Source organism: Triplophysa dalaica, chromosome 15, assembly GCF_015846415.1.
Source record: "Triplophysa dalaica isolate WHDGS20190420 chromosome 15, ASM1584641v1, whole genome shotgun sequence".
In the NCBI taxonomy this organism is placed as follows: domain Eukaryota; kingdom Metazoa; phylum Chordata; class Actinopteri; order Cypriniformes; family Nemacheilidae; genus Triplophysa; species Triplophysa dalaica.
The window spans coordinates 4,889,116-4,904,319 of NC_079556.1; positions in this window are offsets into that span (position 1 = coordinate 4,889,116).

The following is a 15,204-nucleotide window of genomic DNA, read 5'->3' on the forward strand; positions in this document are numbered from 1 at the left end:
AGTAACAGAGAAAGCATTTTATTCACATATGCCAAATATCAGCCGGAGCGTCAGGGTGCACAGCGGACACATCCTTTTGTGTCACTTTTATTACAGGCCCGGCCAGCTAAGAAAAACCACCCACACTTAGCCCACTGCAAGTCATTTCTCTTCCACTACACAATGACATCTGATGGCCTAATGCTGGAGAGGTCTGAAAAACCAATTCACCCCCTTTTTTGTTTTTCTATTTTTCTTTCTCACCCTTCACTTTCCACATTGAAGCCTATGAGAAAACAGAGCCATGTTTCATATCATAGTATGATTTAAAAAACACACCAGTGAATGTAACATAGGTCACGGCATGTACTATAAATGTCATGTTCTATAATGAAGACGTCTCTAAAAATCATTGATAGCAGATGGGTGTCTGTCCTAGAGAATGAATATCTCCCTCTCTGCTTTTCTTGTGGTCGCAAGAAACTTATCCTGAGAGATGTTCTTCATGTCGAGCGCTTGCCAGCACGCTGAAATGATGTCATCAGAACGCAAGGAGACAACATGGCTAATCTTGAAATAACTTTCTCATGTTGTCTTACGCAATTTCACAGTTGCTATTCATCAGATAACGTGCATTGTCATGCCTGGGAGCGCACTGTACATCATCTGCGATTCAGATGGCTGCGAATAATCCGTCTTCAGCACACCAACTGTTGCGTGAATGTCTATTTGTCTAGCGCACTTTGACGCATTAATGTCTTCCCTCTGAGGTAATTTAGTGTGCGTTTGCGATGTTTGCTCAAAATACCTTGTTGAAAACAAATCTAAGATGCGTCTACTAAAAAGCGACGCACTTGGTCCGTCTTTCCATTAATGAGCTAGACACGCAGAAGATGTTTTGACTGCTTCTACCAGACCATAAATGCACTCATAAATGCACTCATTTCTTAATCAGTGCTGACACAGGTTTGTGATGGAGTCCTGTAAAAGTACATTGAAGAAAGTCAAATTAAATCTGAATTCACCAGTCAATGTGTGGTCTTAAATCCTCGAGAGTATCTACTGCGTACCATAAACGCGATTCCTGACAAATGTGTTTTATTTGACTTCTCCAGAAAAAAAAAAAACTTCCCCTCGCCTACATCTATCTGCGTTTGCTCAGACAGATCCTGTGCTGCGAGACAGCCAACTGTAGAGTCCTGCAGCTCTTCAAGTATCCTGTCCTTGACTTGACTCTCGATCCAATAATTAGACAGAGGGCTCGCCGAAAGGAGTGGCCGCGACCCCCTGCTAGAAGACTTTCTATAACCCAAGATTGAGAGATTTATTTAGATTATCAGTTGCATGAGCCAAGCCCAATCTGATTACTTCACCGTCAGGCTTAATGGGTAACGCAAACTGTGATATCGCTGGATCTTATCTGCAGCTGATGAGAAAAGGTGATAAGGCAAGGTACCGCTGAGAGGAAACGGAGCACCCAGGTCTTGTCTGTGGACCCAGCAGGAGGCTTCTGGGTAAAGCTTGAATAACAAATGAGTTTTGCTGCGGATTTGGCTAATCATCCCAGGCCTTGAAGCCCCCCGGACAATTCTCAACTTATCGCAAGAGTCGGAGCACTTGAACTGCAGACCTCTACCCCTAATTAACAACCCACCACAAATCAAAACCAGCTGGTAATAATTACATAATTAAAGTGCCTATGGGGGAAAAAAAAGCATAATTTCTGCAGCCATCGCCATAAATCTTGTGCTGTCCGAGCCTATACTTTCAACGTGAACCTTTTCTTGAGCAGGTTAATGCATTACTCATACAAAAAACAGTATCCCTTTGTATTTTTATTGGACCTGTTTTATAACAAAGACAAGTCTGAATGGCCTGCTCTGCCCGTTGCCTCAAACGTCTATTACTCGCCGAGGGCACACGCTTTGACACTTCGGCATACCTCCATCTGTGAAGACTTTTTTCCTTTTTTGTCTCGACCGAGCTCGATCTTCCTTTCTACACTGTGAGCGAGAGATACATAAACAAGCTGCCGCTTCACCGCTACCATGTAACTAAAGAAAAAATAGCACAGTCTTAGCTCTATTAGCGCGAGATTAGGAAAAGGGGGATAAAAAATAAACAAACCCGAAATGGAAACCGTGTCGCAGTAGGCTTAATTGAATTTTCTAACAAACTCCAGAAACAGCATTTGGTTTTACTTTTGATAATTCAAAGCCACCGATGCTTTGCACAGACTCGAACCACCAATGTGGCAATTAGGCAATTAAAACTATTTCGCAGAATAAGCCATAAACACCTCTAAGTGTATTCTAGCCGGGGTCACGTGCGCACATGGCAATAATGCGCCATCTTTCACAGACTTCTCCTCAGGATGATTAATAGTTTAATTTCTGCGAATTATTCAGCCAGACAAAATATTCGATAGAACGACAGCTATTACCAAATCTAGTAATTGACATGTTGTCAGGATGAAAGGTGTAATTTGTTTTCAGAGCACTTAACGGGGTTAGAAAAGCCACCGGTCTCGGCGTCATCAATCATCCGTCAGCGAGCGCGAGCGCAATAGCGTGCGCGCGGCTGAAATGCGTTGAGCTGAATGAATGCTGTCAGACAGCTCACTTCCCCTCTTTGAATGGGAACACGCAGTTTTTACTGTAAAGATAATTACAAGAAGTCCGCCGGTACATTATTTGTCCTCTTGAAATGACTGATCCTTTTGGCAGGGCCTGCAACAGCTGGAATGTTCTTCTCCGGCCGAGGAAACTGAGCATCTTCCAAAGAAAGAAGAAAATGTATTTTGCGTTTAACTCACTGCAATGCAATCTATACAAACTAAAATGAGACAGTTATTTCCGTTCATTGTGTTTTTTTCTCTACTGGAGACATTAATTAAATATTATTTGTTTACCTACACCGCTGATAAAAACACAGTAAACCAATAGAATCCATCAAAGAAATTCAAATGGTTTCCAGAGCTTTTTCCATAAAACCTTTACAAATTTCCTTTTTAGTTTGTTTTGGGCATTATTCCAGTAGGATTTCACATCCCACTTATAGAGTCCATCACATACCAGTAGACACCATTACAGCTTCCATTAAAACCAATAAAACTTCAATGGTCTTTATATATTGTTTTTTTCAGGTTCCCAAGCCTTAAAGATTTTTTTTCAAAGATCCATGATAGAAGGAGGACTTTTCATAAAAAAAACTTGTTTATAATACATAAATATTATTACAGTCAGAGTTTGGTGACAACAGTGCGGCAGAAAATTTTAAATTTGAAGTAAAATTACAATACAATTTACAATGACTAATGGTAATATTGGGCAATGGTTTAGATAAAGGGTTTTTGTCTATCCTGTATTGTATTTTCTACTGTAAGAGCAGGATTGTAATTTTGCCAATAGACTTCAGCTATGTCACAGCTGAGGCCAGAAATCTTATTTTAGAGAGCATCTGATGGGGCAAAAATCTGTGTAGTGCAGCATGAGTCATCAGTATGTTTGGTCCATTTTCCTGGAACAAAACCGCAGTTTTTACAATTTTACAAAAGTCAGTATGAAAAAGTTCATTTTAAATGTGTATCTGAAAAAAGTTATTTTTTATTGGCAAACCATAGAATAAAACATAGAATAAAATTAACCTCCATTTCTAAGTGTCTAGTTCATAAAAGATTAATATGTTTTCTGTTTTGATATCTTTTTAATATATTCTCCCTTACATAAGCCAAACTCGCTCCTGCTGATTTTCTTATGAGTTTCCTTCAAGAGAGTACAGAAGTACAGAAAGTACGCCATGTGGCGATGATACGTTAAAGCCAAACTCACAGGGAACGGGCAAATCCGAAGCAGATTTCTTGTATTTACATTATCACGTTTTTGTGACTTTAAACAGCATCAGCCAATTACAAGCTCAATTCGCACAAGCCCGGCCATGACTATCTAAGGCCTTTGTTTTCATTCGTGTGTTCTGTAAAAAAGTTTGCTGTGCTCAAGAAAAGCTGTTTTTCTAACCCAGCATGTTGACACATCATTGTACCACTACACAAGGCCATGATTGGGGCCGTGGGTTTTCCAGCACATTTCAACTTCTGACAGACTGAAGGTTAAGATGTTCTGAATTAGATTTGAATTACAACCACTAAATGCCCCTGTCAGAGTTAATTACGCTTGACACTGGCCATATACATCCAGCTTACTGGCTCTTATAGGAAGGCTCATGGCTTAAACAAAGGCATATCTTCTAAAATTGGCAAAAGATAATGAGCTAACAGAGGCACATTTCAGGTTAAAGAATGCTAATCCATCTTCTAGCCACGACGACTGCTCCACAAAAATGCTTGTGGGATATTCGTGCACAGCTGTGAATGAAAGGAAAAAAAGGACGAATCATCAGCCAAGGGTTAAGGTTTTGATTATAAGGATCACACAAAACACATAAAAACATTTTCTAATGCATTTCATAACCAAGCGCGCTCTCGAGTTCGCTAATATTTGCTGCCGAGTTTCCAACACGTTGCGATTCAAAAACGTCTCGTCTGATATCATCATGAAGTCTAGCGGTGATGAAAATACACCAGGATTTTATTTCATGGATTATAATAATTTTGGGGTCCCAGTAAAGTAGGCTTCAGGGAGGTGGATTCACACAAGCTGCAGCGAGAAGCAATACAAACAATTCCAAATGTAAAGGTCCTTTTCAATCACCTGCAGTTGTTTAAATCTTTTGACACAGTAATTGCCTGTGGCTGTGCACAGGGGAGAAAGAGATCCTTAAACAACAGTCAAGGCTTTGAAAAAAAATGATAGAATGAAAAAATAAATTAAAATTCCTGTGTGATATGCTGAAAATAAACAGTGTGCCGGGGCTGGCATCAACAATTTGCGGGACGGCCCTGCTCTTTCTCAGACCGAAGCCTCCCAACGTGGCTGCAGCTCGGGTCACGCTTCCCGCCGGTCCAGGTGTGAAAGACTCGCCTCGTGCAAAAACTCTACTAATCGTAAGTGACTTGAGTCCGAAGACACGAATTTACAAGACTGTTCTGTGAACACTCGTTCATAAAATCTGTCAATTTGTATGAATCATGCATAGTTTTCAAAACTCAGTGATTTGTGTCTTTAGAATGACAGTCAATGGAGAACTATTCCTTTAAGAATAAAAAAAGGAAAAAAACATGTTTTTTTACTATTGATCGCATTACATTGTTTCATGCTTTTTAAAATTAAATGTATTGTTATGATTGCAGAACAATGAACATTTAAAGGTACAATGTGTAATTTTTGTAGGATCTATTGACAGAAAGGGAATATAATATACATAACTATGTCTTTAGATGTGTATAAAGAACTTACATAATGAAGCGTTATGCTTTTACTACCTTAAATGAGCTATTTCTATCTACAAACACCGCGTGTACTCTTGCATGGAATTCGCCATGTTATTTCTAATGAAAACATCTCTAACGGCAAAAAAGCAAAAATGAGACAACATCTAAGTATTGTGTCAGACACCGTAGTGCTTTGTAAGGAAGGGTTGGAGTGAGCCGTCGATTCCGCAAAATTTCATACACTAGACCTTTAAATAAAAATTGAAGGTCAAACTATAATTATTGACTTATCTATACACAAGACATGCACGCTTAATAAAATACAAATTAGATCACAAAAACAACTTCTACTTAGTCAAAACGCTCCAAAAATGAAACATTCTCTCATTTATTTAGCTTGTGGCATAACTGTGTAATTTAAACTGAGAGCCAGTCACTAAGCTCGCCCAGAAACACCTCATTAAAACTCACAAGTGCCCTCAAAGGTGTGCCTAAATGGATGCCCACTTCATGACGCTAATGTAAAAAACCCTTACTCAGTGAACTACACACATCACTGGAGAGCCTGACCCGCACAAAATCAGTTCCCTTGCTATTTATAGGTATCCATTACACACCAAGTGAAAATTAGGTTACTCAGTAGTGTACACAGAGGCAATGGCCCACGGGTATAAGCCGACCCTACGAGGCAGGTTTAACAAAACAGTCACTGAGCTTAATATACTCCGCTAATTATCAAGGGTAGGATTAGGGTAGGATTTGGCAAGCCATAAATATATCATAGCTTCATTAAATGTGGACACTGCGGTAACTTATACCAGAAAATAGATGATTCAACATTACAAGAAAATCTCTAGCGCAGGGCTTTAGAAAACAAGAGGCCTTACATCTGAAACTATTTAATGAGGTCTCCCAAAACTATGCCCCGCTGTATCAAGCCGCCATTAAGAGACACGGTGACTTTGTTGTGGTGGGGCCGTACCGGGTAATGTTTGTGTATCATCATCAGCTGTTGTGGTCTTCATTCAAATGTTATCTGAGAGGCAAAGCTTGTCTGAATGCCCTTCGATGGCTTTTAGAATAATTGTATAAATAAGCAATTGCTAGTTTAGACGGATTACTTGTCCGGTTCGTTCTAAAAAAGAAACTCCTAATAGCCAAGGCCAGCTGTCTTAAAAGATTTTGAGGTTGATACGCAATGACAGACGTTGCATTAAGCAAAGCGATTTGAATTTTAGAAAAACACATTTGAGCATAAAAATGGGTTTTAACTTCAGCTTGGCCCAATCAACCTTGGTCGACGGAGATGTTTTTTTTCCTCTCACCAGTCTGCATTTCTGACACACATGTCGTGGTTCTTCTGATTCTATCATTTGATGCAGCAGCACACATCGATTATATTCACCCCATGACAGATTTGGCTAATTGTCAGGCTGTCGGTTTATTTAAGCTACATACCAGCATAACATTCTCATGCATCCGCGAGCGTACAAAATCAATCCAAGCCCTTTCCTCTCCGGCGTGCCTGTGGAGCACTTTACGTACAGTAAGAGAATATGCACCCTAATAATACTGTAATTTTATATATTGGTTTATTTTTCTTTTCCCAGATAATACACGTGTTGTGTTAAGTGCACCCGGTGAACAGAGAACGCAGGAATTTGAGTGCATATGTGTGCCGAGACAGAAAATAGACAGTCCAAATTTATCCCAGGTTGAAAATCTGGCCTTCTTAAAAGGAAAAATATATAGATGAAGGGTTTGGATATCAGATTATCATCAAGTAGCACGAGTTCCCCCTGTATTTCGAAGCAGATTTTAGTATCGAATCTCTACTTCAAAGTAGCTCATTACACTAAGTCCTGATTTCATGGGCACAGCTGCATTGTATTAGCAATCACAGCATCTATACATAGAGAGCAGGGGTTTCTTTTTAAAGAAATGGGCGGAATGCTGCGGCTTATCTTACAGATATCGATGTCGCCTTGCGTGATTGAGTCACGCCTTTTTGAGGCCGCGTCGATGATGAACTGACATGAACTGACAAATCAAATTCGGCAATGAAAACAAACCAAAACGCTCGTGTATCTATTAACAATCTGATTACTGCCTCTGAGGTGGCGCGCTCTGATGCCACTGAGGGAAATGAAAACAGAGATTTTACCTTCACTGCTGGAGTGCGCATATTATGACCACTCGAGAGTTTCCAATGGAAGTAATCTTCCCCCTCATATCCTGCCTGGCACACCAGTCGTCGGCCTGTCTCACGCGCTTGTCAGTCTTGCGGCAATTTGTGGCGTAAACACGATACGCCAAACAAAACATTTGACGTTATCAGTTCCTAATTCAAACGGACACATAAATTGCAGTGGTTTAATTTTCGAAGCACACAACAATTATTTGAATTCATCTTATTTAATAATGCGTGCCTGATGGCGGTGTGTTCAAAAACTTTCAATCAAGCTCAGGGTTTTGTATCGACTTACTCGTGACTAATAGTAAAAGAAAAACTGAAGGCCTAGTGTTTCGAGACTTGACGGTTTAATCACAAGACGTGGCTTTTTTAGATGAAGGCCTGGGAGGGATTACCATTTCTAAATCAGTTCTTATCATAACAGTGTTTATGCGCCGTATTCTTTAAAATATTTTGGTGTTATCGAGAGCCCAGAAGTGGCAGAAGTGATAAAACCATGACTTTGAATGACAATCATATATTTGTATGCCACCCAAAGGTCCTTTAAAGAATATCATGGTGCAGTATAAGGGGTAAGTTGTCACAAGGGGAACCAAAATTAAATTTTGAAAAGCATAACAATTAGAGATTAGACAAATGCAAACGTAAATGGGGAAATGGAAAAAAAGTAATGCGTGTTTTGGTAAAAAGTAATACATAAATCACATTCATTTGGTACATTCAAAACACATGTGACAACTTGCCCCAACCCACATTTATGAAACAGTTCAACAGACAAGATCTCAAAACATTTTAGATTAAGGCGTTTGAAACCTTCATAATAAGCCGTGATAGAAAAAATATACATTTATGTGAAAGGACTTTTAAGTTAAAAAGTACAAACATAAGAGCCAGTGACAACTAGCACCAATTCCCCAATATACAAATCATATCAAACGTCACTTTATTAAACACATGCATTAAATTAAGAACTGATTTTATATAAATTCTTGTGTGTGTAAATAAAAAACCTAACCCCATTTTTAAGACACAACAACACAGACCCACACTATCGCTGACATCAGGCATAGGAAGGATCAAACAGTTTTATGTTAAACAAAAACAAATCTTCCACTCTTGTCTTCTCGCCTCTCAGCATCTGGAATAAATAACCTGCTCCCTCTCGAACTGTAACTACATCAAGCACACCTAAACCTCTTTATTGTTACACCAATGTAAAACGTGTCCGAGGGCCACTGCTCTGTTATTTTACACAAATATTAACAAAGCTATATGTGATTTTATTAGCAACGAGGGAATACGCGCTTCTGCTCTCAAGTGGGACAATCTGTAACCATTTATCCACCACTGATGTGGGTGGGAAAAATTTAAGAGAAAGAGAAACCACTTCTGACGAAAAAAGCGAAAGGTGCCGTTCGACCGGGTGGACTTATCCATCCACGCAGGTCTTTTGTGAGGTCAGGGCTTAGACACACGACTGCTTTGTATCAAATTTCAACAAACACAGCGTTTCTGCTTTGGAGGTTCAGAATATGAGGGTAATTACCTTCAGATGAAAGAAAACACAGCTGACCACAAACCTGATGTTAGGTATTAGAGGCCTGAACCACTTTACCATACACGACTGTGTGGGCCGTGAAAATAAAATGCAGTAATCTGTGTCCATAACAACGGATATGAATCGGTTAAAAGATGAAGATGTGAGTGGAGAATAACAGGTGTTGATCACAGAGATCTGAGAAACAAAGGGGGGAGTTGGGGGTAAGATGTGTCAGTGTGTCCTATTGTCTGAAAAAACTGCAAGATTTTTGCAATCCAAGCTCATGGCAATTTATTACGATCTATGGAATTGAAATTCCACGATTTGTTACAATCTGCTGGATAGGGACGGGACTTTTCTTAATGATTGCTTTTTTGTACGATTCATTTCATATGAATGCATATGAACAAGCCACTACGTAAAATATTTACAAAATACTGCCTTTAAGAACAGAGTTCCTAATACTAAGAGATACAATTTAATGGACATGAAAATGCATTTTATACATGCCTTTTAAAATGAACATTTATTTTTATTTAAACCTACAAATATTCATCTGACATGTTGGTGAATTGCCATGCATTTCTTCTAGTGCTGTCAAATCGATTAATCACGATTTATCACTTTCAAAATATATGTTTATGGCCTACATAATATCATTTCTTATTCAATATTGTAATAAAATAATAGTTAAAATGTTTAAAAAATACAATTATTGAATATTATTTATATCTATATGAAAATGCACACATAAACATGTATAAGTAACAAATATATACAGTACATGTATATATCTATATATATATATAGACTTATAATCAAATATAATTGTCTATTATGTATAAATATATCTCACATACAGTATTATATAAATATACACACTACACAACACTGGTTCTAAATTCTTCATTGTAAGACCCCCTTTGTGTGGGGCGCATCGCTTTGTGGCTCCCCAAATAAAGACTTGTGATGACCATCAAAATTGAAAATTTGAATTAAACCAAAAACATACAATTATACAATGCTGGAACATCAATTATTTTGGTTGGTAGTTTTATTTCCTGATGTTTGACTGCACAGCATTTTTGATAAATTACTATACACTCTTAAAAAAGGTGCTTCAAAAGGTTCTTCAATGCCATATAAGAACTGTTTTGTTCCACAAAGAACCTTGACATCTAAAGAACCTGTCTGCTTCACAAAAGGTTCTATGCGGCAAAAAAGGTTCTGATTATAAAAAATAAGAAAGAGATGGTTCTTTAAAGAACCTTTAACCGAATGTTTTTTGTGGAGCCTAAAATTGTTATTCTATGGCATCGCTGTGAAGAACCTTTTAAGCACCTTCATTTTTAAGTGCATTACATTAAATAACACAAAAACTGTGCCTGGATCCATGTTGGGGGCCGCAGCTCGAGAACCACAGCAGTATATTATAAACACATTATATTTGGAATAAATTAATCACGAATAATCGACTTGACAGCACTAATTTCTTTCCATATCTGTCAAATAAAAGACACTTCCGAGTGAAAAGGCACAGCTAATAAAATCGCAAAATAAATAGTCCAGATACGGTTAAAAAAAACACAAAATTGTTTAAACGTCTAAATGTAATTGATAGCAGACATTCAGAAATCTGACATAACTGTATTAGTCGTCATTTAACTGTTTATGTAGTGTTAAACCACGCACCCTTAAAGGCACGGACTATACTGACATTCAAATAAATAACGGCGTAACATTTGTCACACCTACACGTTCCTGTATTCCTTCAAATACTCAGTATTTTGGATTGGCACATGCCATTCTGACGGACGTCTGATTGCATTTCAGACGACTGACATTTCTCATTCAAGCTAAACAAGGAGAACATGACCGTTTGCGTAAACTCTCATTACTCTGCTCCGCAAACAGTGGGGGCAATTTGCAGACACCACTCAAGACTAAAACACTGTTATTGCAAATGGAAATAGGCCCTGGGACCCAAATGATTCTGTTAATTATTTCTGCATCTCGCCAGCCCGAGATGTCATGCTGTTCTAAAGCCCCCCGCTCAGACCTCATTTCAATATTCCCCAGATTGCTTTTGTGGTTCATGAGTGGAGAAAATGGGTGCGTGGCCTGGAGTGAGAGGAGAAGGGAGACAGGCCTGTCTGAGCTGACGACAGGTGACGATGACAAATCAAACATACCCAGTGGCTCATCAGAGGAACTGTGTATAGTAATTACCATCTGATCGTGGCTTTCATCCTGCTCTCATTACTGCTAACTGTGGACATTATAACATGGGCTCTTTGGGGATTTTGTGGCAGAAATATTCATATTCCATTTCTGTTTAACGTTTAAGAATCATGAAATGAGAGATTACACACACACGCCTGCCTGCATTGTTGTTCTATTATGTTTGCAAAATGTGTCCGTGGTGCAGATTAATAGGGAAATCTACGAAGGTTAATTTAGTCATTCTGTTCAAGCACGTACAAAAATATTGATATAAATACACTTTCCTCTTTATATCACAGAGTTTGCAGCTGCTAACCGTAAATCAACAGTAATTCCCGACCTGTAATCTACATTTATGTATTTTAACTATACAGGATCCAAAAACGGTCCATTAGTTGCAATGCTTTTTGCATCCTTTCCAATTAAATAAAACTATAAATATAACAATTTAAGTAAAACATTTAAAACAAATCTTACATTTCAAAATCGTTTATTGTTTGGTATAGGGGGTTCACAAAAAACTTGATATTATTAACTGGGATTATAAATGTTGTGTTAATGCCACATAATAATATAAATATTGAAAATAATTCAGCAAGCCACAATAGTGACAAACTCTTCATCTTTATACTTTTGAGTGTGATTCGCTCAAGATAAAACATGTAAACCAATATTGATTGTTTTTATCATGATTATATAATTATTATGAAATCCGTATTTCGTTGTATACAGAGCTATACAATGACAAATGCTTGCAATTCAATTATTTGGGCCATGATAATCATGTAGTGAAAATCTGATACTGTGAAGTGGACTAAAAAAATACATCGAAACAAATGGAAGTTAAGAAATTGTCATCATTTCATAAAATGTTCAATGTACATTTGTATTACATGCATAGTATAAAAAAAATCTTAAGAAATATTTACCTAACCTAGTATTTTTAGAAAGTAAGATTCTGCATTAATGTTGCACATTCATCACACCCCTAAACAAACCACAGGCCGTAACACTATGATAACACAATGGGGCACTCCCAAACTAAACCTCTTACAAACCTCTCCATGCATAATGAGATGAAGCAATTAGCATTAGCCAATTTATCCTAAATAGCTTGACAATGGTTCCAGTGGCGTATTAGCAGCTAACAACTGACTTCCTAATTGTACAAGTGAAAAGATAGCGGGGATTAAGTGTATGTTTATTCTGACACTCCATTAACACCTGAGCCCCGGAGACCTAATCCCCTGTGAGCCAGACCTTTCACATGCACCACACAGACATACATATGCTGGTAAGGGGGCCCGGGACCCTCGCTGTTTACAGCACAAATTCATTAAGATGAGGAAGAATGCATTGACCGGTAATCTTAAAACAATTTGCCTTAGAATTACATCATGGATTCTGGACATATTACTGAATTTGATTCTCATTGGAAGAAAACCTTACAAAGTTAAATATATAGTTGTCATACATATTCAATGAAATGGTGCCATACTATAAGGTCATACCTCTATTTGCGTTATAGCTTTGATAAATGTACATTCTTAAAAAAAGGTATTACAGAATGGTTTCAAAAAGAGACTTTTCGGTAATACAAAAGGTTATTTTTAGTGGATAAGGGTTCGTTGGAATGTAGTAAAGAGAACTTGTTCAAGAATATTTGATTCTATGAGGAACCAAAATGGGGTTTCTACGGCATCACCGCGAAGAACCTTTTTTGCACCTTTTTAACTATAAATGTAAAACATGTAAACAATACATAATGGAAAGGCGTTTCCAGAACTTTGCATTGATTAAGAGGCTAATTCACATTAATTTACTGGTTGATTTTGTAATTGTACAAAGAGGCGATCGGGTTTCACTGAGGGGAAATGGCTCATTTGGGAAAGCCATGAACTGCGATCTACACACATCTCCGTCCTAGTTCATACTTGAGCCATTCTGGAATCTTGTTGCACTTCTCATGTTACTGCAACCCCAGGAGTCATCGCTTTGTTTCCGTGTGCCTCATTTGTAAGTCGATTTGGATAAAAACGTCTGCTAAATGAATTGAACTGATGATGCAAAGCACATTCACCGACCATATGACCCACCTACAAAAATAACAGCGTTCTGTCACCAACAGACACGCCACTCCGCGGAAAAACCACAAACCAGAATGAGAAAAGGAGATTTGACTGATAGAGTGATGCTTAATGCGATCGCTGATTTGGACCTGTGCACGTGGAAGCGCGTGCGATCCTTATCTCCCCTGAAGTCGGGGTTATTTCTCGGCCTGCCCTTAAGACAGGGAGCACGGAGCTGGATCCAATTACGCATGAGGAAGCACAGACCCGTTCCGAAGCTGAAGGGCCATCAGTAAACCGCCGCATTAATAACCCATTCTAGTTCTGTGCATTGTAACAGGCTGACTGCAGTGCACTTTAATCCTCATCTGATGGGGAATATAGACTACTTATATTAAAAATGAGAAATAAAACAAACGACCGCATGAGGAGGAAAGGCTGAGCACCGCACGGAACGACTGTCTTCTGCCCCCGTAGCTTACAAACGACAAAAACAAGATGCTGAGGTCGAAAGGGCACGCGCGCTGAGTGACAGACGGTTTAGCGCTGGTTTGGGACCTGGGCTCGAAAGGTCAGTATAGAGTTTTGGCAACCGAGCAAGCGGAAAACAATGAGCCCCCCTCTGCATATTTATTCGTCATCTCTTTGTTTTTATAGCGCGGAGAATAAATGGCTCAAATGACACGCGGCAAGTCTGCACATTGTCAACACAGGTAATAAGTCACCATTAGCCTCTCATTCCCACACTCTGCATATCAGCCCTGCCTGATCCCAGACCAGTAAACCGCCCTGCATTTGCATTCCACCTAAATATTGCACAGAAAGGCATTTGTAGGCCTTTCCAAAATTACAATTTCTTTATCTACATTTTTCATTAAAAACACTTTGTTCAACTTATCTCCCAGACATCTCAGTTGACATATCCCAGTTGATGCAGAAAGGCTGTGGTACGGTAAAATAAGCTTTCTATAATGTTCTTAAGAATGTCTTAAGGTCAATCATCTGTCCCATTCAGAATTGAAGATATAAGACCAGATCCTGTATTTTGAGTGGACAACAACTGACATTATTCAGACACTCCAACTTATGAACATTTGTTTGCCCCTATACTTAAAACGTGCAGCTAAGCAAATGTGGTCACGTCCAGTAAGGTTCAAAGTTATAGGGTCAATACAAAAATAGATCTCAATGGTTGTGAGGTTTCTGAGAAATCTAAAAAATATATATAAACTGTTCTCAGACTGCAAGTTTGTCAGTTACACAATGCATGTTATACTGTAATGCTTTTTCCAGTACCATTATTTTTAAGAACCAGTACTGCCAATAACCGTGATTATTGATAGTGTTGTTATACACATAAAGCATCGTTAATAAATGTTGCCTTAAGAGCGTCAATGGTTACAAACTCTCCCTAATCCTTACACATACGAAATGACAAAAGACAATAATCCATTATAATGAAAAAAATTGTCCACACTAGAGACGCCGCTTGCATTTGGTGTAGACTGGGTGTTACACTCATAAGTGTGATTTGAGAAAAGACAAAATTAACCAAATTAAAGATGAATTTGACTGAACATTATTTCATAAAAACATTTTAAAAGATACCGTGATAATATCGCGGCTGTTTAGAAAAGTCTTGACCACGATTGAAGCAAAAACGTGATGTGACCGCCCTAAAAGGTACAGATTTATACCACACAATGTATTGGGATCAAACACTATTAAACATTTTTCTACAATTTATATCAGTCAAATGATTTTCTAAGTATTTGGTAAGTCACCATTTAGTTTGCAGTCAAGCTAGAATAAGTGACCTTGAAATCTTAGTTTTCTTATTCATATGACTTCATAACATCGATATCTAATT